Below are 26,733 nucleotides of genomic sequence, written 5' to 3' on the forward strand. Positions count from 1 at the left end.
TTGCAATTCTGGGCAAGTCCGGTCTTCGCAGATACTGGTGTCAGTCAGAGCAACGTGGACATGTTTTCGTTTGACTTTTTGATGTGGAGGAGTAAGGGCAGACAAGCAAGCTTTCCACAGTCAAACACGGCGAGCTTATTTTTATGCCAAATGATGCCCACAGTGCACGTTCATATTTTGTCCAGCTGAAAAAAAATATTTCTTGCCGAAAGAGACTCTGTTTATAGGCTTTTAAAAGCTGCCACACGCCAGATGCCACAAAGTCCATTTGCGGGTCCATTTCCTTTGTGATGCGTGTTTTGAGTCGGCATCCGCGGGTGACGTGCCGCCTTGCGCTGGAGCCGCAGGGAGGGGAAGAGGGAGGCCGGGCCTCGGGGGAGCAGGGGAGGCCAAGGCGTGCAAGCCCGTTATTGCAGAAGGGGAGGCGCCAGGCCCCGTGGGGCCGGGAGGAAGAACTGAACAGTCACTTTGGGGAATCCGCAAGTTTCTCCAAAGCAGGAACATTCTGGCCGCATTCTGAATGATGCAGGGAAGTGGGATGAGGCTGGGGCAGGGGGTGGGGCAGGGTGGGGCGGGGAGGTCTCTCCAGACGAGGGAGAAGCACGTGCAAAGGTTGGGAGTAGTGAGAACGCCGGACCGTTCTGGGGGGCCTATTCCTTGTTACTCATCCTTGCTGTTTGGTCTGCATGTTTTAAAAACACCCCTGCCCTACTTGTGGGAATGATTCGTTCAGATGGAATCCCATTATCCCCCCAAATTATACCTTTTAACACAGGCATCTCAGTCCCCCAGCTGGGGGCCCCCATTACCAAGGCTTCATTGGTCTGGCCCCAGTGACTTCTCTCCAGGGAATGTTTGCTCAGTGAATGCCTTTTTCCAGCCAATTTCACAAAGTCCACACTTTCAGTGAGGACTCCTGATCATGTGCCCGTTTGCATTTATTCAGAAAAAATAAAAAAGGAAAAAAAAAAGAAGAGATTTGAGCCAAGCAATGGCTGATTTTTAAACTAGATTATCTTCCCCCTACCCCCATCAAATAACAGTTACCCGGCTACAACCTCAGTCTATTTAGATGAATATTTTTAAGTCAACCTTCCAGATCCCAAAGAAAACTGTGGGGAAAAATACCCAGGAAGCTTTGGGGGCTGGAGCGTGGTACCTCCTCCTGTTCCTGCTGAAGTCAGAAGCGTTGCTACATTTCCGCAGCGAAGTGGCACCTGTGCACTGGCTCCCCTTCTGCGCCCTGCACACGGTGGGGGGCGGGGAGGTGGCTGAACTGTGTCTGGGATACAAGAGAACCCTCACAGAAGGGAGCCACCCGAATGCCAGGGGGGTTATTATTTGCTGGGTGGTTACTTCCATTCAGGTGGACAAGCATCTGTAGGATACTTCGTTTCCCAGAGATGTCGTTACCAGAGGCGGGAATAACCCGTGAGTCCTAGGGACACCCTAGAAAGCGGAGGGAGTGGCGGTAAGAGGGCAAGGAGGAGCCAGGAGCCGGGAGCTCCCGTGGGAATCGTGGTCCCCCAGCTGGAGAGCACATGGCGAGCACAGGAGAGGCCTGCCGCATGTGGGGTGGAGTGGAGGTCAAGTGCAGAGGCCGCGCTTGGTGGGAGCAGGGCGGGGTGGTTTTTGGAAGGGACAGCTTCAAACCTCCCCTTGAACTCATCCCATTGGGGTAGTTTCTGGACTGACTTGAGAAGAAAACCATTACCATTATAGGGATTCTTTCCCTGCCTCATCCCCTCTTTCCTTTTTCTTATTTTTCTCTACTAATAGATTTTACCTTTTAGGACGGCTTCTGCAGTTTTCCCTATTGTCATCATCTTGCATTAGTGTGTGGTGCGCTTGAACGAATGAATGAACTGATACTGATACATTATTACTCATTGATGTCCACAGTTTATGTTGAGGTATTCGTTGATGTCCACAGTTTATGTTAAGGTTCACTCTTTGTGTTGTAGAGGGTTTTGACGCGTGAACATTGTCAGACATCCACCACTATAAGTATCACACAGAATAGCTTTGCTGCCCTAAAAGTCCCTCCCCTCGGCTGCCCCTGCTTGTCACCTTCAGCCACCAAAGCCCTGGCGACCACTCGTCTTCCTATCTTTTTCCTGGTTTTATGGTTTTGCCTTTTCCAGAATGTTGTATAGTTGGAATCAAATGGCCTGTCGCCTTTTCAGACTGGCTTCCGCCACTTAGAAATGTGCACCTAAGTTAAAGACTCATCCCGGTTACTTCAAGCCTGGGTGGCTCTGGCACAATTGCTGGACCGTATGGTACTGCTGGATGTTGCGCTTTACAAGAAAGTGGCACGTTGTCTCCCAAGGTGGCCGAACTGTTCCTCCTTGCTTTTTGCCTTTCCCTGTGACTTGAAGAACACAGCTGAGAGATAATGTGTGCAAAAATATGCACCGATTCTGAAATCCCTAGACAAGTGTTTTTTGTTTAGTAGGGTATCACGAAAGAAGACCAACAAGGTCTTTACTCTGAGGACATTTACGTTGATTCTTTACTTAACCAGAAGTCCGAGTCAGGCCTCAGATTCATTAAGTAGCTCAAGATATCATTAAGGACATAAGGTCTTTTCCCTTCTTCTGCTCCATAGGAAGTCAGTATGTTAGCCTTTCGTCTTTTGCTCATTCTTCATAGTCTCAAGGTGGCTGCTGTGGCACCGGACATCATGCTCTCACAGGCCCAGTAGGAAAAAAGGAGAAAGGGGAAACCACCATCAGGTCGCCTCTCACTTCACCCCTTTCATCAGAAAAGTGACGTATAGCTGATTTCCTCGGATGTCTTTTTGGCCTCTGATGGGTCATATAGTCGCTCTGTTGGACCAGGCCTTGCCCACTCATCCAGGGGACTGTTGCAGGAGCTCCCTGCCAATTTTTGGATAAATGTCCTTATTCGTCTGTGATAGGAAGCCTGGGCTGTTCAGTCCCCCAGCCCCAAGTTTCTGAAGATGAGGCCTAGGGGTCCCTGCAGGGACAGTGAGTGGCCCCCACTTCTCCCTGGACAGGCCCACCTCTGGCTTCCTCCCGGGTGAGGGTTTCCCATGGATGAGCCTTCTGCCCTTCAGGTAAGGGTGACTGCCCCCGGGGTCAGAGGACGGCAGGGGTCTCTGTCGATGCTAAGAGTCGGACTCTTTGGCTAGGGAGAGAGAAGGCTATTGTTTTGTGCTTCACAGCACCCTTTGGGTTTTTGGCTTTGAGAGCTGTAGCAGGTGCGCATGTCACGCACACGTAGGGAGGACATCGGTTTCATTTTCTGTCCCGGAGGAGGAGGACGTGGCTGCTTGTAAAGTGGCGTGAGTGAGCCTCACTTCTTCCTGGACGAGCAGGTGGTCGGAGGGGGCGGAAGGGAAGGAGCCCGTCAGCAAGCATCCTGAGTGGTCCCCCTAAAACACGAAAACTCGGATCCCTCTCGGTCGTCGCCAATGCTATATAGTCAGAGGGCCGGGAGTAACCGAGAAGGATGATAGGTCTGCTCCTCTGCCCGCTTTGGACGCCCTCCCAGCTTCGTGTGAAACGTGGGGCCTCTTTGGGTGGGCGTGGCGTATTCGATGTCGTTCTTCCCCTTGTGCTGGGAAATGCTGCGGGCTTTAAACCTGCATTCCAGTCCACGTGTTTCCCTCCCAACTAGCATTGACGCCCCGAAGGGATTTCATGATTTTGGGGGAAGAGAAAAAGACATTTAAAAACAAAACAAACAAAACAAAAACCCAAACAAAGCGAGGTCCATGCTCTCTCGGGGTGACTGGGTGGCTCCGCTGCCGGGTGACCGTGCTGCCGGGTGACGCTGACACGGAGTAGTTGTTTCTGTCCTGGTGTTGCAGTAACTCCAGTGGCTTCACAGCCCACATGGCTCGCTCGCTGTGGTCCCCGGACGTCATGCAGATGCTGATGGCAGCTGAGGGTGTCCCCTGGCCCTGGGCTGCCTGCTGCCCTTCAGGTCTAACTGGATGGTATTTAAATAAAGGGGCCCTGCTGTGTGACAGGCACAGGGTCTTAGTTCTCAGGGAGCACGTGCTGTCTGATGCACTAGGTCCGCAAGTATCATTTTTTTTTTTTAAGAGAGGGGGAGGGAGGGAGGAAGAGGGAGAGAAACATCAATGTGTGGTTGCCTCTCATGCGCCCCACACCGGGGACCTGGCCCGCAACCCAGGCACGTGCCCTAGGCTGGGAATCGAACCGGTGACCCTTTGATTTGCTGGCCAGTACTCAATCCACTGAGCCACACCAGCCAGGCCGTGGCATCTTATTTCCAGCACTTAACTCCCTCCCAAGTAGGTGCCGTCCCATTCTGCAGTGGGAGACAGTGAAGTTCCAGACCTGGGCCCTAGGAACTAGCTAGGGAGGGGCCGAGCCGGAGCCGGAGCCAGAGCCTCCCCGGAAGACCGACCGGCTTCCCACTACGCCAGCTGCTGCTCTGCCTCTCTCCAGTGAATCGGCACCTTGAGCGTAAACACAAGCAAAAGGGAATGATCCAATTTTGGAGAACAGCTTGGATTGTGCCATATAATTTGTGTATTTAAAAATGTTTAATCCTCACCACGAACGGCTCCAGGGGAAAAAGAGTTTGCCAGCACACGGCGTGGCGGTTACCGTCTCTTCTTCCCGCTTTGGCGTTACGGCGAACTGAGTGCTGTGAAGGGTCGAGGGAACGGGTCCCTCAAGGACACGTACAAATCTGTTCCCGCCATTGGAGGCGTGGTGCCACAAGTGACTCCATGTAATGTGGCCTCTGCGAGCTTACAGCCACCCCAGCACAGCGGCACTCAGCGGCGTCCTGCTACAGAGGGTGGGGCCGCGTGTCGTCCAGGAGGGTGGTGAGTGGTAGTCTACTGGAGGAGAAAGATAGAGTTCAGGGGGCTCAGAGTCAGGTACTCGGGTTTCCCCTCGCTGCCTGCCTCGGGCTGGCCCTGGGGCTGGATGTGCGGGAACAGGGTAGCTGTCCACCAGGCTTCCCGAGAGTGGGGCAGGGCCCTGGTGAGGACGGGTGCACCCTCCAGCAAGAACTCACTGGCTGAAAATCTACATAAATGTGAGATCAACATGCGGCAAAATTGCTTGACGTCTCCCTTCCCAAGTCTTCGGAGAGAATCGTTCCCCTCCTCCCCGATCCTCTCCCCAGAGTGTGTGTCCAGTGGGCTGAGTGAGGGCAGGGCTTCCAGCCCTCGTTGTCCTGCCGGGGCGGGGCGGGGCGGGGCTGAGGATCTGAGAGACAGGACAGACCAGGGAGCAGCCAGACCCCGCAATGGACGTGCCTCTGGGCTCGAGGTGGTTCTGGACGGGAGGACACAAACCCAGCTCGAGACTGAGGGTTCTTGCCCAGCCAAGTGGCAGAATGTGGTTTCCCGACGCGGGTGTCAGGGCAGGTGGCAGGGCAGGTGTCGGGCCAGTGGCTGGCCTGTTGGGGTGGAGCAGGCGGTTCCCTGTCCCACGAAGGTTTAGCCCTCACCTCATGGCACTGGGTGTGGACGGGCTTCCTCTAGTAATCTGGTATAACTCAGTGTAACATCCTCACCTCCCCGGTTGGAACACCTCCCTGGTTGGCGTGTTCCAACCAGGGAGGTGAGGATGGTCCTCTTAGGAGGTCAGGTCCTTCAGCTGAGGCTGGTGTTTCTAGGGAGGAGCCAGGAATAGGGACCCTTGAGGAACATCTCGGTATGCTTTTGGGGGTGGGAGGAGGTGAGGGCGGTCTCCCGCACAGAGTACAGACCTGTTCGTCAGGTCTCTTGGGGGACTGAGTCTAGGAGAGGCATTGCAAAGCCCTAGTTAAGGTCATCCTTTTTTTTTTTTTTTGATTTTCCAAGAGGGATTTACCGGTGAAACTGAAGCTGAGATGTCATGTGGCATTAGCTGCCATATTACAGAGCCTGTGCTGTCTCCTGATCCTTCTCCCGTGGTCATTTCCCCAGGGAGGATACTTTTGCCCTTCGGCTTCCTTACCTACAAAAGTTTTCTTTTGTCTCAAGTGTCCAGGGATCGTGTGTCAGGAGGTAAATGAAATAAGGCAAACAAAGCAGGAAGATGAAGAAGGCTGGTGAAGTGAGACCGTTTGGGGTTCCTACCTGGGTTTCCTTATCCTATTACTTAAGCAGTGAAAAGAGATTCAGAAAAAGAGCACAGGATGATGGGTGGAAGACTTACATTAAATTGAATAGATGGGTTGAGCGAGTTCTCATGTGAGAGCAACTTTAAACTACTAGAGATCGGAAGGAAAAATGAGGAGGTAAACAATATTAACCTTAATATCTGGGTGACTGAGAACACATGCAAATACATGCTTTTCATGTCTGTGTACTTTTTAAAAAGATGACCCCGGGGCAGACAAAGGCGGAACCAATTTATCAGTGTCTGCTGTGTGTCAGGGTCTGTGCTGTTGGTATGGATGTGAGCTCACTGCACAAGGAAACTGAGGCTCAAAGAGGTTATGGGGGCTCCCTGGGGGGGATGACTGGCCAGGGGGCCCGAGGGACCCACCCTGGTGCTGGTAGACGTGCTGTCCGTGACCCTGTGGAGGCCATGCCACCGAACGGGGCTGCCCTGTGTGGCCGTTCCTCTCACCTTGCACTTTCCCCACATGTTGGTTCAAAGAGGAGCTTGAACCTTCTTTCAACTTCCTCAGCCTTTGATAGCAGAAATTCCCTATTTTGAGCATGAGGGATTGTAAGTATTATTATTCAAAGGGACACAAAGATGAAGAAGAAGTGAAATTAAGAAAGTGTGTGGTGATGGCAGGCCGCAAAAAAGTGTTTTGAGTTTCTCTTGGGTCTTATGTTATTTCTTGTCGTACTATATAAGTAAGTTAAGTAAAGTTCAGTGGGTTACACATTTTGCAGGCCTTCTACCCTATTAGAGTTTCAGACTATGGCTAAGTTTGTATTTCTAGCCAGTTCGTTTTTTTTGTAATAAAAATTTCTATCTTTCATCTACACCATTCTCACGTTCTTGGGGTTCAGCCATCAGATTTAGGCCAATGAATGAGGACGTGGTGCAGTCATTGCTTTCCACTCTTTTCTTGTTCAATGAAAGCATTTGATGCTATGAATTTTCCTCTTGTTACTCCTTTGCTTGAGTCCTACAGGAATTCATATATCAAAATAATTAGTTTTTGGTCAACATTTATTAAACACCTATGATACTCTAGTATAAAGAAAAAAATATATATACACACACACATATATATATCTCCAGCTAAAATTTGGAAATAGGCAAGAGGATGACCACGTATCCCTTCTAAGTCATGTTGGTTCTTGTTTCTCACTCAAGGGCTATCTAATTGTCTAGTATAAATGTGTACTTCCTAAGCTTGGCTTTTTAAAAATACTGTAGGGTATTTTTAGCTTTTTGTGCTAAGGATCTCACCAAGTTGTCTAGGTCAATGTGCCTTTTTGGCTTACTTTTGATTTACTATTTCCTGTTGATTACTGTATTTTGCAAGTCTATAAGGGTAGATGAATAGTGTAGAAAATGGTACAATGCAAACGATCCTTGCCTATTAGACAAGACAACCCCAAATTTATGATTTTGGATGTTCCGCGGGGTGTTCACCGGGTTTACAGCCATGTCAGCCGTCTTATTCCAGCTTTCTGCCTTTCCGTGGCTGTCCATGAATCTGCCCCCACCACCGCTGTAAGCCTCTGAAGCAATCCTTCTTCTTGGTTTTCCTGCTGAGCTACATACAATTGTACTGCTTATTCGTGTATTAATTTTATGTTTGTATGAGGGTCATGTTTTTAACTTTTTGAAAATGGCTTTATACTAGGAGCACTGTCTGAGGCTCTCACCTGTGTCAGAGAAAAACCGGCACTGGACAGTGGTTAAAACTAGAACCAGGGGTTGCTAAGGAACCATTGTGATCGGGCCACGGGGCCTCCGTATCGAACTGGGCTGGTCTCCAAATGTAACAGTAGTCAAGGAGCAGAGTGCAGGTGTGTGGGTGGGAGGTTCCTGAGAGGAACCATCAGGCGTGGGGGATTCCTGCTAAACTGACCGAGCAGGATTCTTGTGCAAAGCAGGACAGGCCGATCACATGTGTCCCGGGGGATGGAGGGCCTAGGAATTTGGTCAGCTGCCTCTCCGGAGGCTGATCAGATATGCAGGGCGGTGGTTCTCTCTAATCTGACTTGGCGGGATTCCTGTCCCAGTTGGACTTTGCAAGGACGGAGGTGGGAAACCCAGGTCAGGCCCAGTGGAGCAGAGGGACTCAGAAGGCTTGACTGGAGTTTGGTCAGGGAGAGGATCTTTGTCACATGCTTTGTGCAATTGGATCTTCACGATCTCTTAGGCAAGCTTATCATTGGCTGCACGTACTCAGGAAAAAACAGAGGCCCAGCCGTGTTCAAGGGACCCAGAACAGGGCGGGCAGACTGTAATGCGGAGGCACCAAATGAGCCCAGGTTTCTATGAGTCAAGGTACTGATTGCACTCGGCTGTGTTTCCCTGGAAACCCCCGTGCTTCTCACCCAAGGAGAGCGAGGGCAGAGTGTGACCGAAGCTGGCTCGGTACGGTGGTCAGTGCACAGAAGAATACAGAGAAATCAAAGGGAGGACGAGGGAAGGAAAGTAGGCCGAGATAGCCTGCAAAGGAGCTGTGGGACTGCCGTGTTTTTGCTCCCTGTCGAGCAAAACGAATGTGTGCGAAGTGTCTGTCCAATTGTTTTTACTCGCTGGATGGGCTTTACTCGGACATCCCCACCTCCTCCCTCAGACCTGCCTGTTTGCTTCTCGGGCGAATGCAGAGAAGTGGTTTGGATCGGAAGTAGCAGAGGTGTTTGTGTTACGTCCACGACACGAAACAGCAAGACACGGGGCGTGATGAAGAACCGTCCGCCTCTCGATCCGGGGCAGACACGGAGCCCTCATCTCTCCCTGTGCACATGTGTGCTTCCTACGCTCAGCTTTTGGTTTGTTTTTTTTTTTTAAACACTGTAGTGTGTTTTTAGTTTTTGGTTCCAAGGATCTCATCAAGTTCTTGAGAAAAAAATTATTATAATTCACTTTACTTAAAAGTAAGTACGTGAGGGGTCTGCTAGGAAATTAAGTCAACAGTAGGCTCCCTCCGCTCCGAAATTACTGGGGCTGGTGAGGGGCACCGCAGTGCGAGGCGGCAGGAAGAGAGGCAAGGACCAGCAGGTCTTTAAACATCTCTCTCGTGCCCTGAAACCACTCCCAGCCTTGCCCACAATCATCCCTTCGGCGGGTCCTGTTAGAAACTCGATTGTAATTAAAATATGAGGGCTGCAACTCAGCACGCTGTGCTGTCCATCTGTAACAGCGAACTCTGTCCCTGAAACAGTCTCCTGACCAGCTTGAGTGTAATTCACTGGAATCCCAAGTTGACAAGGCTGGGAAGCTGCTTTTGTGCCTGGAAACGCTGAGCTAGCAATGCCTGCTGCTGCTGTGTTCTGCGTCGGGATTAAAGGCACCCCCGCCCCTATCACTTGACCCAGAAGCCCTCTGGGCCCTTCTGATCCCTCTCCTTCCTCTACTCACGCCACGCCGGCAAAATCCCAGGGGTCCCGTGTCCTGGGTTTCTGTGGCGTCCGGTCCCCGTTTCCTCCACACTGCTGCTGCCCTGGATGAACCATCGTCAGCCTCCGGTTGGGAAGGTGAGGGCGCTGGCTGCTCACGTGTGTCCTGGGCACCTGGCTTTCCTCCTGTTTCCCCTTCTCCCCCTCTGCAGGAGGGCCTCTTGGATTGTTGTACAAATAAAACAATCATCTTGCCATGTAGCTGCATCGGCCCCCTTTAGTGGCTCCCGCAGCTGAAGGGAGGACGGACTTCTGAGCAGGCCAAGGCCTCTCTGACCCAGTCCCCAACCACCTTGTCCTCCAGCTTCCCCTTCCCTGGAGCTCGCCTTGGCTCAGTCGGACATGGGATCGGTTTACGCCTGCTTTCGGGTGGAACGTGCCCGGCTGTGCCGAGCCAGCCATACCTGTGCTGGGCTGCTTCCTTCCCCACCTGCACCGGGGCGAGCATCTCCACGCTGCACCGTGGCTGCTTATTTGTAACACTTCTGTGTGAGCCCGTGCTGTCCTTCAGGGCAGGGGTGTCCCTCCGCCGGACAGAGAGAGGCTCCCCACAAGTGTGTGTGGCTTGAATGAATGAATGAATGAATGAAATGGGACCTTTCTTGTACAAAAGAGTGAATGCAACTTGCTTCTATTGAGCTAAGAAAGAATTGTACTAGGGGAACCCAGGGTATGGTTATTTACCCTCAAAAGTGTGTCTGCGCCCTCGTTTCCTTTTTTCCGAGTTACCCCTTTTCGGCAAACGTGTCTGTGTAAATCAGCCACTATCACTGTCACTGCAGTTCCCTCTGGTGACAGAGAGCAGGGGAGACACAAACCGAGACATGTCCAGGAGGCCCTCCTGCACTCGGCCTGTGCTTGGGATGGGCAGGCCGCTGTTCAGGGAGTGTGGGACTTTGATGTGCACACACATGCACACACAGCACACACTCAAGCTGGGGTAAAAATGAGCGTTACTGCCCAAGGGACAAGTTAGAATCACGCGGTGGCTGGAACGTGCAAGGAAAAGGAAGACGCCTCACCTTTCTGTGACTCTCCTGCCCCAAATTCACGACCTGACTCTGACCAGAGGAAGCGTCAAGAAGAGGCCAGATTAAGGGACTTCACACAAAGTACACAGCCTGTGATCGTAACCACTGTCAAGGTCAGAAGAATCACGGAAGGCTGAGGAAGTAGACAAGACTAAGGAGACGTGCCAACGGAAAGCTGTGTGCGATTCTGAACTTGAGCCTGTGGCCACAGAGTACATTATGGGGACGCTGGCGAACTTGGCATGGGGCCCGAGGAGCCAATGTCGCATGTGTTCGTGCTGAGGTCCTGGTTTTCCCGGCTGCGTTGTGGTGATGGGAGGGGGCTCTCGTGGTTGTGGGAAGTGCTGGCTGCAGAGTGAGGGGGCTTCAGGGTGGCCAGCAATTCCCAAGTGGTTCAGAAAGAAAGAAAGGTTCTTTGTCCTGTTGTTGCAATGGTCTTGCATAAATTTGAGAGTGCTTCAAAATAAATTTTTTTCAAGAAAAAAGTCAATAAACAAAGCTGACTGTGGATGGTTGTCCTGAACAGATGTGGTTCGCTCCGTATTATGTGCGGATGGGATTGTGCAGGAGCGCAGCCCGGGTCCTCCTTGAGCAGGATCGGGGGTGCAGAGGTGGGGAAGCGGGAGGAGGGGGCAGGTGCCGGTTGGATGGTTTACTGTGAGATGCGTAAGCAGGTTTCCCCCCCTGCAGGTAACTTCAAGGGAAGCTGGGCGGCCATCAGATGACCTAGTAAACACAGTGGGCAGAGGGTCCAGAGGCACCCTGGGCAGCAGCCCAGTCCCTCCGCCCTGCACGGGGGCCTCCCACTGGGCCACCGGACCCCGAGGGTGGGTTGGGGGTGGGGCTTGTCCGGGCTCCAGTGCTCATCTGCTTCCTGGCTGGCTACCTCTCTGCCTCTGCCTGCTGTGTTCTTTCTTTGGAGAGGGCAGTCGTAGCCTCGGTCAGGGTGTGGACTCGCGACCGTCTCTGCGTGTCTGTGGTTCTGGGTCGACTCCTTGTGGGTGGGCCTCCACTGTTCCCTCTCAAGGCCATGTACCGCCGCCGTATTGGGGTCCCTTAGAGGCCCCATGGGAATGGGGTGAGAGAGAGAGAGACTGCACAGCAGAGTAGCAGCTTCCCTCTTTCTGTTTATTTTTTTTTTCAAGGCTGGAGCTCTGTAAAAGGAAGGAAAGCCTTTTTATTTTATTTTTTTAATGTCGCCCTCTAGGTCTTTCTCGTTATCTCTAGAGCTCTGTAACGTCCCCAGGTGGCCGGCTCTCTTTCAGGGGGTCAGTCAGAACGGGTGTTTCCCCTCGTGGGAACCCAGCGCCCCCTGCTTTGAGCCAGGTGTTCCTTCCCTGCGTGGCCAAGTCGGGGGGCAGGCTGTTGTATGGGTGGCGATCGCAATTCTTTCTGCAGCCGAGTAGCGCTCCCCTGGGGGTGACATCCCGCCTGTCGCCTTTAGGGTTTGCTGCTCTTTCTCTCACGGGTGTGGCCGTGTGTACCATGGCCCCGGGGTACTTAGCTCTGGACCCTGTGGTCCCAAATGGCTCCTTGTGTGGACGCCATTTGTTCCCTGCTGGATGCTCCTGGGGCGGCCCACACCTTGAGACTCTTCGGTGCTCCAGCCTGTTTCGGAGCAGGTGCGGGCACCCTGGAGTCTGGCTTGCAGCCAGCCTGTGGCAGAGAAGCCAGGGTCCTGGGTGGCTGGCTCGTCGGCTTGGAGGACCAAGAGGGTGTGGGTGCTCCCATGAGGGAGGAGGGCCATGGGTGCCTGGTATGCTTCAAGGGAAGCGGCATGCGCACAAGGACTGGCCCACGCTGGTCCCACTTTAAGACTCTGCCCTCGAGTTCGTGTAATTTCACAGTTTGTTTCTTCCTTTGCCTGGACCGTGGGAAGACCTGTCATGCAAATGCCCGAGTTTCTATACTGTGGACACTGGTGAGCATGTTCCGTCGGGGACGGCGAAGCAGCATCAGAATGGCCGCTAGGTCAGCTGCGGGGCCCTGGCTTGGCCGTCTTTGCTCCGTGGCAGAGGTCAGCAGGCAGCCTGTCCTCTCCTCCAGAAGTGCTACCTTGTGAAGGGCGTGTGGGTCTTGGCCCCGGGGGGCGGCGGGGGGACAGCACCCAGAGCCTGGCGGGCGGGGGGGGTGAGTGTGGTGAGCGCCTGCAAGGCGCAAGGAACAGACTCACGGTTCCCGTTTGCAAACAAGACAAAGCGCACAGCCACACACGGATTCTAGCACTACTCTGAGCCATGTGCATGGTGCGTGTGCAAGGTCAGGGGCTGTGACGTGTGTCAAGCTCTGTGGACCCGTGGGAAGGGTCAGGCCCAGAGTCACCTGCAACAGGCTGGCTATTCGGGGCCTGTTAGGCTAAAGCAGGGCCTGCAGTCCACTTAGGGACCTCTAACTTTTACTTCATTTTCTTTTTCTTTCTTTTTAAATCCTTACCTGAGGACATGCTCATAGATTTTAGAGATCGAGGAAGGGATGGAGGGAGAGAAGGAGAGAAACATCGATGCGAGAGGGAAACATTGGTCCGTTGCCTCTTGTCTGCACCCTGACCGGGGACTGAACCTGCAGCCCAGGCACGTGCCCTGACCAGAAATCAAACCCACAAACCAGGTGTGTGTCCTGACCGGGAACCAAACTTGTAGCCTTTTGGTGTAGGGGACTGTGCTCTGACCACCTGAGCCACACCAGCCAAGGCATGAACCTTACACTTTCCTTCAGCCTCTGGGTCTCCTTGCCTGTGGGTCTCAGGAAAAAACAAAAACAAAAAAATAGCAGGGTGCGACAGCACTGTGCCCCGTGGGGTGCCCTGCAAGGCTGTGCCTGTGAGTCCGATTCCTGTTGGTGGGAAGGGCTCCGCCCTCTGCAGCTCTGCCCCAGCTTTGCCCCTGGCAAGGCTGCGGGCTCGCTGGGAAACTAATCTCTTTCCACGCAAGTGGCACGCTCTGACAGCTGGGTGAGGACACGCTCCCTGCGATGGGGCTTCCGGTCCCTGCTCAGCAAGAGGCAGACTTTTTACTCCCAGCGACAGCTGCAAAGCACAGATTTATGGGGGAGGGGAGGGCACTGGCCCTGAATTCCAACGATCCCCGGTGTTTCAGAAGGGCCCCCATGTCCACGTCGGTGGCGCACTTCTACAACTGGCCCCAGCGACAGCCTTCCTACCGCCGGTCCTTGTTGCCCTGACTTCTGACCAGGGGATCTGCAGGCCGAGAGCACAGTTGATACACACTCACGGCTTTGCTCCCTGGGCAATGACGCTGGGAACATGCTGGGAATTTTAAGAGCTGAGAAAGGTGGCCGGGAGGGAGACCTGCCTGCAAGGCTTTTGAAAAACATGGACTTTGTTTCTGTTCACAAGGACTCATTTCTGTCCCAGAGAACACCCTTGCCTGATGAGGGCAGCACGTGCTGCAGCGTTGGTGAAGGGTCTCAGGGGCGAGGGGACATTGTGCTCCACGCAGACTCAGGGTAGAGGTGGAAGCCTTCTGCTCCAGGGTGCCTCCCGTCAGCCTCCTGTCGGAGGATGGCGGGTTCCCTGCCGTGGGAGCAGGGCGTCGGGGGTCTGCATGCTAGTCCGTCCCCTGAGCCCGAGCGCTCATTCTGGCCCGTTACAGCTCCACAGAGCATCAGGGAGAAGACGTCTCTTCCACCCTGACAATCCGAGACTCTCAGAGGCCCTGGCGTGGCTGAGACGTTTTAGCAGTGGATCGAGCTGGACAGATTTCAGTAACAACTCCATTGCTTCTGTTGGAAGAATTACACGTGTCTGCCCACACACACGTCAGCACAACGTAGGAAAAGCTCTGGATGTTTTAAAATAGACTTTTAAAAACATTACCAAGACCAGTTTGTGCCTTAAAAAAAAAATCTTCCTTCTGAACTTTGGAAACCTTTTTCTCCACCCATGAAGGAAAGGTCTTATGTGGCAGTTTTGCTTCATGTGGGCTGGTTTTATTTTGGACTCTTTGTAACTCGGAGTGAAGGCTGAAATTCTGCTGTGTGGGGAAGGAAAAACAAAAGCAGTGGCGAGGTTTAGCTTGTGCTAAATTAAAACGACAAGGACAGATCACAGGGCAGGGCTGCGCCCGCACATTAGCACTCTCTAATTTGCTGCTGTGGAAAGTACTGTTTTGGTGTGGCGTTGTAATTTCTCTCCTGAATTAAAAGTTTCAGAAAGAAAGTCCAGTTTGCCCAAAGGAGAAGAACTGGAAAAACCTAAGCCTTTCAGCATCAGGATGGCCCGTGGTTCCCTGGGCTCAGGGAACTGTTCCAGCAGGGCCTGCTTCAAAAACACGTCAGTTATGTGGTTGCATTTTTAGAAGCCACCCTGTATGTGTTGGGTTATTTTGTGTGCTACCCAAAGGTATCCCTTTCCGAGTTTTTGTTGCAATTCAGAGTGTGTTTTCTGTTGAGCAGGTGGTGGCTGTATTTTGTGTGGTCTCTTCTGAAAATAAGAGACGGTCTCACGCATGGATTGTGGCGTTCTGATGGGGGAGGGGCATGAAAAAGGGACACGGTTACTTTCTCCGACTTCTGTTTCGTGTTAGGCAGTAGCTCCCTGTGAGTGGGGAGTCCAGGTGACATTTGGTTTCCCCAGCTACAATATGTCCTGCCCCAGATTATAATAGTCCTTCCCCCCAAACTCAACCTCTCTTTGGAGTGAACTGTTGTTCTGTCAAATCTGGTAGCATATCAATTATTGCACAGTTGCTCCCAGGTTTATGACAGGGTGAAGTCCTGATGAATCCATTGCAAATTGAAAATATCCTAACTTGAAAATAGGTTTAATATACCTGAGCTACTGAGCATCACAGTTTGGGTAAGCCTGCCTGAGACATGGCCGGAAGACTTCCATTGGCCTATGGTTGAGTCACTCTGTTGAGTTTCAGCTCAAGAGCCATCGCCTTCCTCTTCCTCTCCCCAGAAGCAGGCGACACAGATGGGCACCGTGGGAGGCGAAAACTCGAACACACTGTCCACAAAACACTGACAACACCGCGGGCTGCAGGGCGTCCGTGGTTGACCCTCGTGATCGCAGGGTCCGCCCATCAGCCCCACACTGCCCAGCATCACAGGAGACGATCATCCCACCTCCAGCCAGCCCAGGAAGAAAAGATCGAGATTCAAATTTGAAGGACGGTTTCTAATCAATGTGTATGGCATCTCTACTCCAATGTGAAGTCAAAAAGTCAGAAGCAGAGCCATCGTGAATCTGGGATCGTGTGTCTTACGTGAAGTTGGCGACATGGACCGTGGGACAGAAGTCAGGATCATTTATGACAACGCCGTGCACAGTTGTGATTCACGATTATTTATTGTTTGTGTTTGGTTTCTGTGGGTGTTTTTGCTCAAGGAGAGACCCACGACCTCTGTGCGAGACCTGGGTGCTGGTACTTCACCCTCGGGGCGGGGGGGAGGGGTTCCTGTATTCGTTCCTCTCCACGGAGACACGGAAGGGGTTTCCTAAAGTGCCTTCCACAGGTGGGGAACAGGCAGGGTGTGTGCCATGGCCAGATGGTTTTGGGGAACGCCAGGGCAGGCAAAGGCAACAGACTGCTTTCCCGGGCTCTTAACCTAAAATATACATCGTGAATCTCCAGGACAGTGATTGGGTGGGACGGGTGGCATCCCACAGCGGGATGGCTGGGGGGCGCTCCCTCAGAGTCTGGCTCTAACTGCCTGAATGGGTAGCATTGTGTGCCCTACAAAAAAAAAGTTACATTGGGGTCTCAGCCACCGGATACCTGAGAATGGGACCATATTTGGAAATCAAGTTCTTGCAGATGTGTCGATGGAGGTGAGGTCGTCGTGGGGTCGGGTGGGCTCCTCATCCAGTAGGACTGGATAAAGGGAAAGTCGGGCGCGCACACACACACACACACACACACAGTGCCACACATAGGTTGGCCAAGGAGGGACCGTGAGGTGGGACGAGGCCCGGAAGCAGATCTTCCGAAAGCACCTGCAGGGCAGCGTGGGTCTGCTGTGGACCCCTTGACCTCCGACTTCGAGCCCTAGGAACTGGGAGACAGCAAGGGGTGCTTTTTCCGCTCTGTCACACGATTCTGTGTGGTTTCAAATACACTGTCTGCCGTGTCATGTGAACAAGCTCTCGGGTTCAAACAGCTCCGCGAGCCTGCACTTGGATGCGTGTCTTCCGTGGGTGGGCCGCCCTGGCGGGCCGGCTCCATCGCAGATCAGAGGGAGAGAAGTTGTTCATGGCAGTCAGATCTCTCGGGCAGCGCTTTGAATAGATCTAGAACTTCGTGTCTTTCTGGCAAACCAACACATAGAACATTTCCAGTTTTTAGGCATTCGAATTATGTTGCCCGCTCTTGTTTATACAGGTATCTTTTCTAAGGACTTGCACTTTTTATTTGCATTTGTATCATTAATCTTCTTTGAGAATAAGTAATTCAATGTGTGTTAAGGGCTGAATGCTTATGTCCTCCCGAGATTTATAGGTTGGAAACTTCCTGCCCAGTTGATGGTGTTTAGAGGCGGGGCCTTTGGGAGGTCAGTAGGTCATGGGGGTGGAGCTCTCAGGAATGGGACGGGTGCCCTTAGAGGAAGAGGCCAGAGAGCTGCCAGATTTCTGAGTCTGCTCTGTGGGGACAGGAAGAGAGGTTGGCTCTCACCAGCGTGTGACCGTGCTGCCACCCTGGGCTCAGGCTTCTGGCTTCCAGAGAACTGTAAGACATAAATTTCTGCCATTAAGGTTCCCCTTGGTCTAGGACGCTTTATTATTGTCCTGGGAACGGGCTAAGGGAATGTGCACAGGAGGGTATCTTCCAGGTGCGTTGTTTTCAGTTCGTGTGGCCGAGGTGGACACTGGCGTTCAGTGGATTGCATCAGCGTCACATTCCACACGGACTGCGTGTGAAGTGTAGACGCTAACAAGACCTGTACAGTTCAAATCGTGTCTAACACGAACATCGCTTTCAGTGATGCCTGGGAGGGTCTTCGATGAGACGCTTTCTGTAACACATGTTTTAAAACAGAAAAGGAAAATGCTGGAAACATTCTACTCAGGAGTGGAAAGAACAGTTAAGTCGGTAGGAAATAATGATGCCCCCTCAAATGAGATCTCTGGAAATGTCACACAAAATGCAGGCAGTAGAAACGATATAAGCAGGCTGATGTGTGAAATTTTTTTGTAAGTCTGGTGTCAGAAGTCCTATGACAGACGTGGCGTGTTCAAAGTTGACATCCCTTCATTGGGACAGACCAGCGGTATGTGTATCCGAATATGAGGTGTGGCGTTATTCTTCTCATACTTCTGCCAAAAATCGATATCCAGCTCCCATTGTGAGGTTAGACAAACCCAAATGGAGGGGCATTCTACAAAATAAATGGGTAAATAAATAAAAGGGTATAAAATTTTTCCCCTTTAAAAATGCCAAGGTCACAAACGTCAAGAAAGGCTGAAGAACTATCTCAGAGGGGAGACCGAAGAGACAGACAACTCAACACCGTGACTGGTTCTAGACTGGCTCCTGGCGCAGGGCAACAAATTTGTTGTTCTTCCGCAATAAAGGACATTATTGGGACAACTGGTGAAATCTGAATAGGGCCTGTAAATTGTACAATATTGTTTATCGATTTTATTTTTCTGATTTTGATAATTGTGCTGTAATTATGTCAGTGTATGTTCTTGATGTTTACAAGTACACATTGGAGCCCTGACTGGGTGGCTCAGATGGTTGGAGTGTCATCCTGTCCACCAAAGGGTTGCCGGTTCGATTCCTGCGCAGGACACAGGCCTCGGTTGTGGGTTCAATCCCCAGTCAGGGTGTGTATAATATACAACCAATTGATGTTTCTCTCTTATAGCAATGTTACTTCTTTCTCTCTTCCTTCCTCCGTCTCTAAAATTAATGAACATATCCTCGGGCGAGAATTTTTTAAAAATTAAAAAAAAAGACATATACATTGAAGTATTTAGGGTAGGGGGCATCATGTTTGTGACTTACTTATACGCAATTATAAGGGAGGAAAAACTCTTCATTTTCTTCTACTATTGGTTCTCCAGCTGTGGCCTGCTCTTCAGATTAGATTAATAAAAGGCAAAGTAATGAGAGAAAAACAAACAGGTTTGTCAACATACGCAGCCTGCATGCAGTGGGAGAAACTCAATGATGAGTAACTCAAAGCAGCGCTTAGAACTTGGACTCCCATGGCATCTCAACAAAAGGATAGTACATTTTAGAAAAGGGACAAGGCGAAGGAAAAAGTCTTTAGGCTTCAAAACCTAAAAGGCAACAAACCTAATAAACCTAAAAGGCAACGAACTGGAGGGAGATAATTATACAGGGTGCACTGGTGGGTGATTAGGTTCCTTTGGTGGGGTGTGCTAGTAGGGGTCCGTCCTGGTGCTGTAACCCAGTGAAATGCTTGGCCTCTCTGACCCCACCTTGTTGCAGCCTGTCCTGTCCTGTGGCCCCCAGGCTATCGGCTTCTGCTTCGTCTCTCCTGTAAACATGCTAATCAGCAGAGGAATTCTGCCTGGGGCTTGAGTTACATAAAAACAACCCTTCCCGTTTTCCCTCCCCTTGGCATAAAAGAAGCCTGAACTCTGTAGTTTCTTAAGTTGGATTTAAGGAATCCAACTTAAAGTAGGACTCTCACCTTCTTGGTTGGCACCTCCTCCGTCAATAAAACCTCCCTTACTCCAAACTCGGATGTTTTGAGTTTTGGCCTTTTGAAACATCGGGCACACAGACTCTGGACTGGTAACAGTGCGGTCTCATCCCAGGTGATAAGGTTGTTATTCTCTTCTTGGTATGGGAAGTGGGGGGCACCTTTTTAAGGGGAATGCATGTTCTGTTTTTGGGCAGATTGGCAGAGGGCAGAAAGTTCATTCTCTGCTTCTGTGAAAATTGCCTTCAGCTCACAGTATTTCTTATGCCAGAAGGGCGTCTTTTGGGATGGCAAAGTCTGAGCTCCTTCCCAGCTCAGAAGAAAATAATGATATGAGAAAAAGAGATAAAGCCACTGTGATAAAATATTAGTGTTCCAGCAGTTTAGGGAATTCTAGGTGAAGGACATATGGCGTACTCATCTTGGAACTTTCATGTAAGCCTGAAATTATTTCAAATTATGAACTCTAAATTGAGTTTAGGAGAGAATGCTTCCTTTTCTCAAATGTTTTAGAACCCCCTCTAAGCTATTGGTTTCTAAAAGAGTAGGAAGGAGACTTTTCCTTTTTTTTTAATGTAAGGCAAGTGTTTCTGAGGTTGCTGTAAATGTATAACAAGTAGCTAAAAATATTTCACACATGACTTGATATTCACAGTGTGGTGTGAGTTCTGACATGGCCGCACAGCCAGTTGGAATAAAGTGGACCCTTAGGAAGTGTTTTCCGACTGCTGAACTCTTAAATAGTCTTTCCAATTCTTAAACAGAAAACCGATGTGTAACTTAAACCATTTTACTCATTCTGTTCATAAACTTGCAGATTGGTCCCCGCCCTTGTTATTGAATGTGTTTCAAAGGAGGAAAGAAACGCCTATGAAAAAGTGAGAAATTCGTCACATTCACACAGGGGATTTCCTGAATCATGCCAGTGACCTAGCGCTGGAAGCTTGTGGGGGAATCTCTCCATCTTCAGGGAGAGGCAGGGATACTGGATTTCTCGTGTTCTGCATGTGAATTTATCTGGGCATTAGTTTGTATGGGTTTAAGCTTAGACTCTTAAAAGTATTTATATTGCCACAAATTTACATTATTGTCTGTCCTCGGGCCTACCCTGCGCTGTGAAATCACCCAGCACTATTAGAAGTAAGGCGGGCCCCCCGCCCCCTTGTGAATTGTGAGTAGAGAGGCGGTCCCTGATTCCTGCAGTTGAACTCTCCGCAGTGCAGATGCCATACCCATCGATGTCCACGTCATGAAGAAGGGCTTTGCCTCTCTCTCTCGGAGCTTTCTGTCGGAACTTGGATACACCCACAACCTAGGGGTTTGAACGACGACGACCAGTCTACGCAGAGGAACAGTGCCCTGTCTGGGGAAGAGAGGGCTTGGAGGCAAGACTGATTTAGCGGATGGACACAGGCTGGGACGCTGGGCGTTCCCTGGGGGCTGGACCCACGCTCCAGTGGCTGTACAACCTCAGACAAGCTACAGCTGGCCCTCGCTCGTCACAGGTTCCGTATCTGTGAATTCGTCTCCGCACGAGTGTTTACTTGTTACTGCATCAGCACCTGGGGTGCTCTCGCAGGCATTCTGGGACGTGGAGAAAAGTTTCCGTTGCCCCGTGAGCGCGTACGTGCCCCGCTGGCTCCAACAAGGGGGTCCCGCTCTGCCGTCCTGTGTCAGCTCTCCTTCTATAAACAAGTGTCGTTTTCTCGGTCTATTCATTGCCATGTTTTCCCCATTTCTATCCTTCCTGTTTGTGATTTTCCCATTTAAAATGGGCATCGCGTGCAGTGATGGAGAACTGTCCAGTGTTCCCAAGTGCAAGGAGGCTGTGCCGTGCCTCACGGAGAACACGTGTGTGCTAGACGGGCTTTGTACAGGTGTGGGCTACAGAGCTGAATCCACAACACAGGTTAAGTAAGGCATTTCTAAATAGAAATAGAAAATGCATACATAGAAATATGCATAAAACAAGGTCGTGTGTTGACTGGCTGACAAAAAGGTAGCCCGCGGCTTGTGGGAACCTAACCCTCTATTTCCCCCAGGAGCCATGGTTCACCATTGGCTAATTCAGAGCTTATGGTGTCTTCATAGTGTATAGCTACTATGAATTAAGAGAATTGAGTTCTTATTTGATCTCTGAGTTTCAGCTTCCTTAAGGTGTAGGGCATTGTTACTCATCATACAGCCCAGAATGAAAGGGAGGATTTATCAATCATGATGCTCCTTCAACAGGTGTAAGCAAGGGTTGTGTTGAGCAAACTGGGTCACACGGCCATCCTGTTATAGATAAAGGGAGGTTAATGTACCCGATTTCAGTAGCATTCAGCAAGTGTGTATTGGCCACCTCCTACGGGGCTGGGGCTGTGGTGCCCAGTGGGTGTGCAGTGGGTGTGCATGGTGGACTAGCCACCTCGTCCTCTGTCTCCATGGGGTTCACCATCTATCAAAAGAAAGAATGAATGTGTAAGCACACAGATTTTAAGTGTATCATCACATGTGTACAAAGGTGTACACAGGTGTACAAAGGAGAAGAACAGGCTGTTACCGGGGAGAATACGCATCTGATTTTGAAGCTGGCAGGTGGGGCAGGGAAGGTGTCTGTGAAAAGGTAAAACCAAGGTTAGAGAATGAGTTTCAGTTCAGAAGAGCTTTCTAGGTAGAGCGTGAGGGAGGATGGAGCCTGAGTCTGTCTAGCCAGACCTAAGTGGCTGCAGGTAACAAACAAGGAGAGGACGATGCAGGGTAGGGTCAAGGGAAGGATTCCAAGGAGCAGTGGGAATCCACTGAGGGATCCCAGGTAGGGAAATGGCGAGGTTCTAAAAGTTCTCTGTCGTGTGTGGGCCTGGGAGCGGAGGGAAGAGCAGGAGTCCTGCGGAAGTGGCGGTGGCAGTGGAGGTGGAAGAAGATTATTTGGGAGAGAAATTGCGTTGGCCAAAAATTCTGTTACTTTTTTCCCCATGAAACAAAAGACACATTTTTCATTTTCATCAATAACTGTATTGACTTGCATATTTTGAGTATGTTGGCTATCTCGTGCTGTTGGATTCTAGCGGATAGAGCCCGGGGTGCTTCTAAACGTCTTCTAATGCATAAGACAGCCCCACAGCAGAGAATTATTTGGCCAGAATGTCAGTAGTACCGAGAAACTTCAAAAATCACTTTTGACATTCTTGATCAGTCACAGCTCCTTCTCCATACACTGCACAAATCTTTTTTTGTGTTTCAGTTGTGTTTTTACCTATCTCAAAATCATAAAGCGTAACACACCACAAATGTGTATTTTCTACCATCTTCAGTATTAAAATGGCTGCACAAAAATTCCCCAATTTTGATAAGCATTTTTTAAATGCACACTGATATGATAGCTGTCAGAATAGAGTCTAACAAAATTGTTTTGAATGAAGTTAAAGACAGCTAAGCACTACTAGAGCTGTTGTATGGAAAAAACAAGGGAACTTTTTGGCCAACCCAATAGTTAGGTCAGATTTGCCGGTCTTGACCCTGAATATGAATGTATGGGCTGAGAAAAGACAGCAATGATTCTCAGATTGCTTGAATAGAGGTTTCACTTTCTGAAAGAGGAACTGTTGGAAGAGAAAGACTGTGGGGAGCAGAGTCAAGAATTCAACCAATGAGATACAAATGTATTTACATAGAAGACAAGACATAAATATCTGTTCCTTTTCCCCTTTTTAACCTGCCATAGCAACTTCATATGATGTTTGTTCTTTTTCTCTCTGCCTTTCTCTCTGTAGGTTCCTGTGAATAGGCATCCAAATTTGGTCAGTATTCTCTCCTTTTTCATGTCAATTTGCCGAACATTCTTTTGCACACATTAGTTGGAAGTCAGCAAACCCCTCACTTCCTCAGTGCTGCCACCGTCTGCCAACTTGAGCAGTTCCCCTGGCCCAGGTCTCAGATCTGCCCCAGGATGCCAGCGAGAGGGAACCGGCTGATTGGCCTGGTCCAGGCCCTTGAGCAGGCCCCTGAGCACCCCAGCACTGGCCTTCCGGCACTGCAGTTCCTGGGGGCACGCATCCGAGCTCAGCTGCTACTCCAGGCCGGCGGGCTCCCCAGGCCAGTAGGGCTGTGGTAGCACTCTCGAGATCCTGTTTTTGAACTTGGGTTATGCTCTGACTTCTGTCTTTGGGACCTGTTGAGAAACACAGTTTTCTTCTACCTACTTAAGTTCAGAAGCTCTGGGGCCTGCTGTTTCACTGGCAGCAGGCAGGGAGACAGGAGAAGAGAGATTTATTGCGTGTGTATGCAGGGGTAGTGAGTAATGAGGAACTTGCTGAGTAGACCAAGGTGGGTTTATATACCAACCTAACAGGAAGGGGTGTGGGTTTAGAGCTTCGGCAGGAAAGTATGGAAAGTTCTGTTGGGCTTTTGGATGCTATTGGACAGCTGAGTTCATCCTCTTGGTGCTAAGGGTCAATCTTCTGTACAGAATGTTCTGGAGCCTCTCTTCCATTTAGATAATTTTCTTTTTGTAGTTGCTGATTGTTCTGACATTTTCAGTTTCATTTTAATACCACTTGGGTGGGCTGTTAATTAATCCTTTCAGAGTCTAGGTTTCCAAGTAGAAAATCCCAACCCATCAGAGTCAAATTTAAATTGAAGGAAGCAATTCCCCTTTTTCCCCTGCAGCTCCTTTTTTCTTATGGAAAATTTTTTTGCTAGCCTTCTCCCCATAGACCGGCTCTGCCTCCCAAGGACTGCTGGGCAGGGTAACCCTTCTCAGGTCACATGACTTCAGTGTCCCCCAGCCCAGGGATTGTAGCTCACCCCTCATTTGCATAACTGCTTGTGGCCACTGTTGAGTCATCCCAGAGCTAAGATCTGCTTCTAGCGATTTACCTCTGTCTTCCCAAAGACAGACACGTGGCCTGGTGGCTGCCCTTTCTTGAAACCCATACGTAGATTTTTAATTATTGGATAATTAAGAGATGCTGTGAATTACAGGTTCCCTGATTTCTTGCAACTTTTTGATTTTGGGTAAATGAAAATGTTTCAGAAATGGTGGGCGCGAGGTCAGGGCTTTGATCAAAGGTATAATCCTAAATCTCGCTACCTGGTTTGGTTTATGGCCCTTTCCTCTCTGGCTACCCAAAGTGGTGTTTTTATGGAGAAATTTGGTATCTGTTTACTGGTTCATAAAAACGGGAGCTGTCTCTTCCTTTCAGTTACCGTGATTTTGTAACCTGTTAAGATGTGCTTTTGAGTGCTGCTTCGCTTCCAAGGAGAGGAAATATTACAGGAATCAGGAAGATAGGAACGGAGGACCAAAAAATACTATGTAGAAGTTCTAGGTCATTTAAAAACAAGGAGCTATTGTTTATTTCATTTGCAAGTGGTCATAATGCCTTGGATATAGTAAGGATAGCAAGGTTTTGGCAAGATTTCCAAACGCGTATTCGTCATTTCTTGATGGCATGGAGAAAGGGGAGCTGGATGCTGATGCAGTCGGACACAAATGGTTGCATGACAGTAGCGAGGCCTCAGCATCCTCCACCTCCTCCTTCATTCCCGGGGCTGCTTGGGTGCCCACTGTCCTGGCCTTCGGCCAGAACTCACCGGCACGCCGGTGCCTCATGGCCAGTGGGCATTCTGATTGGCCCTGTGCGCCCTGTACTGGTGTTAAGTATTTTACATGTCACCTCAGAGCCGAATGAACTCGAGCTCTCTGGAAAAGCAGGCGGAAGCTGGGCCAGGGCCAGACCAGGCCTTTGGACACTGCACGCATGGGACGCTCTATATAATTAAAATTAAAAAAAAAATCATAAAATAAGTGTCAGGAAACTCAATACAGTGCACATTTTTCCCATGGTGATGATCTCAGTATGTTTTTAGAAATATTAGGCAATAAATTATGTTCTATTTTCTCATGGATCAAACGTTTCTGCTTCAGTGTGCTTCAACCCAGAGCCTCTGTTGACCTCAGCGTGGCCCCCAAGGGCAGCGGCATGGAGAGAACTGGGAATCGGGCTGATTCTGTGTGTATCTCTCCAGTGGCTGTGAGCACTAGGGGTGGCTTACAGTGAGTAAAAGTTGTTTGCACGGCCATTAAGCGTCTGTGATGACGTGTCGAGTTGTTTAAAAGAAAGGTACTGCTTCAATCAAAATAGCACTCTGAACAAATAAGCATTAGACTTCTGGCGACGGAAAAAGGGAGCAAGCTACTCAACTGAGGGACTTACCCCAGAAGTTTAAATGGGTTAAACTACCACTTGTGCATATCGGCTTCAGGGTTCACCCGTGTGCCTATCCCAGAACAGACACACCCCCTTGCACCATCTTCACTGTGACATCTGCTTCTCCTGCTGGCGGGGGACGTGCTGACTTGCAGAGCTGGGTTTCAGGTGGTGTGATCTTTCCCGTGAGCTTCGCCCCGCAGGTGCCACAGCACCCAGTAGGCACTTCTCAGCACTGGGGGTCTGGTCGGAAGGGCAGGGAGATCCTCCCTGTCCCAGCCTCAGGATACAGGGCTGGTTCTAACTTCATTTGCCATCATTTAGAGCCTGTCTGACTGAGGAGGTGTCTCGTGATAATTGCTTCCTTCTGCTCTGTGCCAGGTTGAAAAGAAGGATAATTAAGAAAAAATAAAAAAGAGTGCTGTAGAGAGGCGCCCACTGCCAAATCCCTTAATGAGTGGGGGATGTATCAAGAAACACAGCTGAAAATACCCATTAAACGTGTAAACCAGACAGAAGGGATTGGCGGAAAGGAGAGTCACAGTTACTTATTGAATTATTACCTTTTTATTTGTTTGAAATAGAGACCCATATGTTTCAGTTAGCCCTGGGGAAGGGAGAAGAATGTATTAGCGCGATTCAAAGTCATAAAAACTGTTAGTCGTTAAGTTGCTATAAGTTAAAAAGATATGTGTGAGTTAGGGTCGGATAAAAAGAGAAATCTGTGGAAAATTATACCTGGCTTTGTGACTTCAGGAAATGAAAATATTCACCATTTATTGCACTATTATTATGTGCCAGGGTCTCACGAAAGCATTGGGCATCATTGCATCACCATGGCAACCCTTCGAGGCAGCAGTGCTGTCCACACTTTAGAGATGAGGAAGCTGAGGTCCGCTGACCTTACCGGATTGGCCCAGACTCGCCCGGCTAGTTGCTGATAGAGCCAGGATCCCAGCCGGGGCCAATTTGAGGTTATGGTCTTAATCACATGAAGATACGCTCGTTGCCTCTGTCACCTAACTTTTTCTGCTTAGTTTTCTCGATTTGAAAGTGTGGGAACAGGACTAGACGTCTTATAATTAATCAGTGAGTGTTACAACTAGAAGCTCATTGCTTTAAAAAAAAAAAACAAAAAACTGAACCAGAGCAGAGAGCCAGTGTTCATCCTGTACTTACTGCAAAAGGTCAAGAGAATGACTAAATGGTAACTTTTAGCAAGTATTTGTAGCAATTTAAGTCATTTCAGGATTTTCCTTTTGACAGTTATTTGTATTAGTTTGAGTAACAGGGACGTGGAAAAGGGGTATTTCTCAGTTGCCTTGTCATT

The 26,733-nt window shown here is 50.1% G+C and overlaps 1 protein-coding gene across 5 annotated transcripts in view; it reads left to right on the plus strand.

The window, feature by feature from the left end:
• ELMO1 (engulfment and cell motility 1) overlaps window positions 1–26,733 on the plus strand; it is a 472,430-nt gene that overhangs the window by 37,885 nt on the left and 407,812 nt on the right. The window lies entirely within an intron of this gene.

Source organism: Phyllostomus hastatus, unplaced genomic scaffold, assembly GCF_019186645.2.
Source record: "Phyllostomus hastatus isolate PE091 unplaced genomic scaffold, TTU_PhHast_1.1 phas_scaffold_78, whole genome shotgun sequence".
NCBI classification, from domain to species: Eukaryota; Metazoa; Chordata; class Mammalia; order Chiroptera; family Phyllostomidae; genus Phyllostomus; species Phyllostomus hastatus.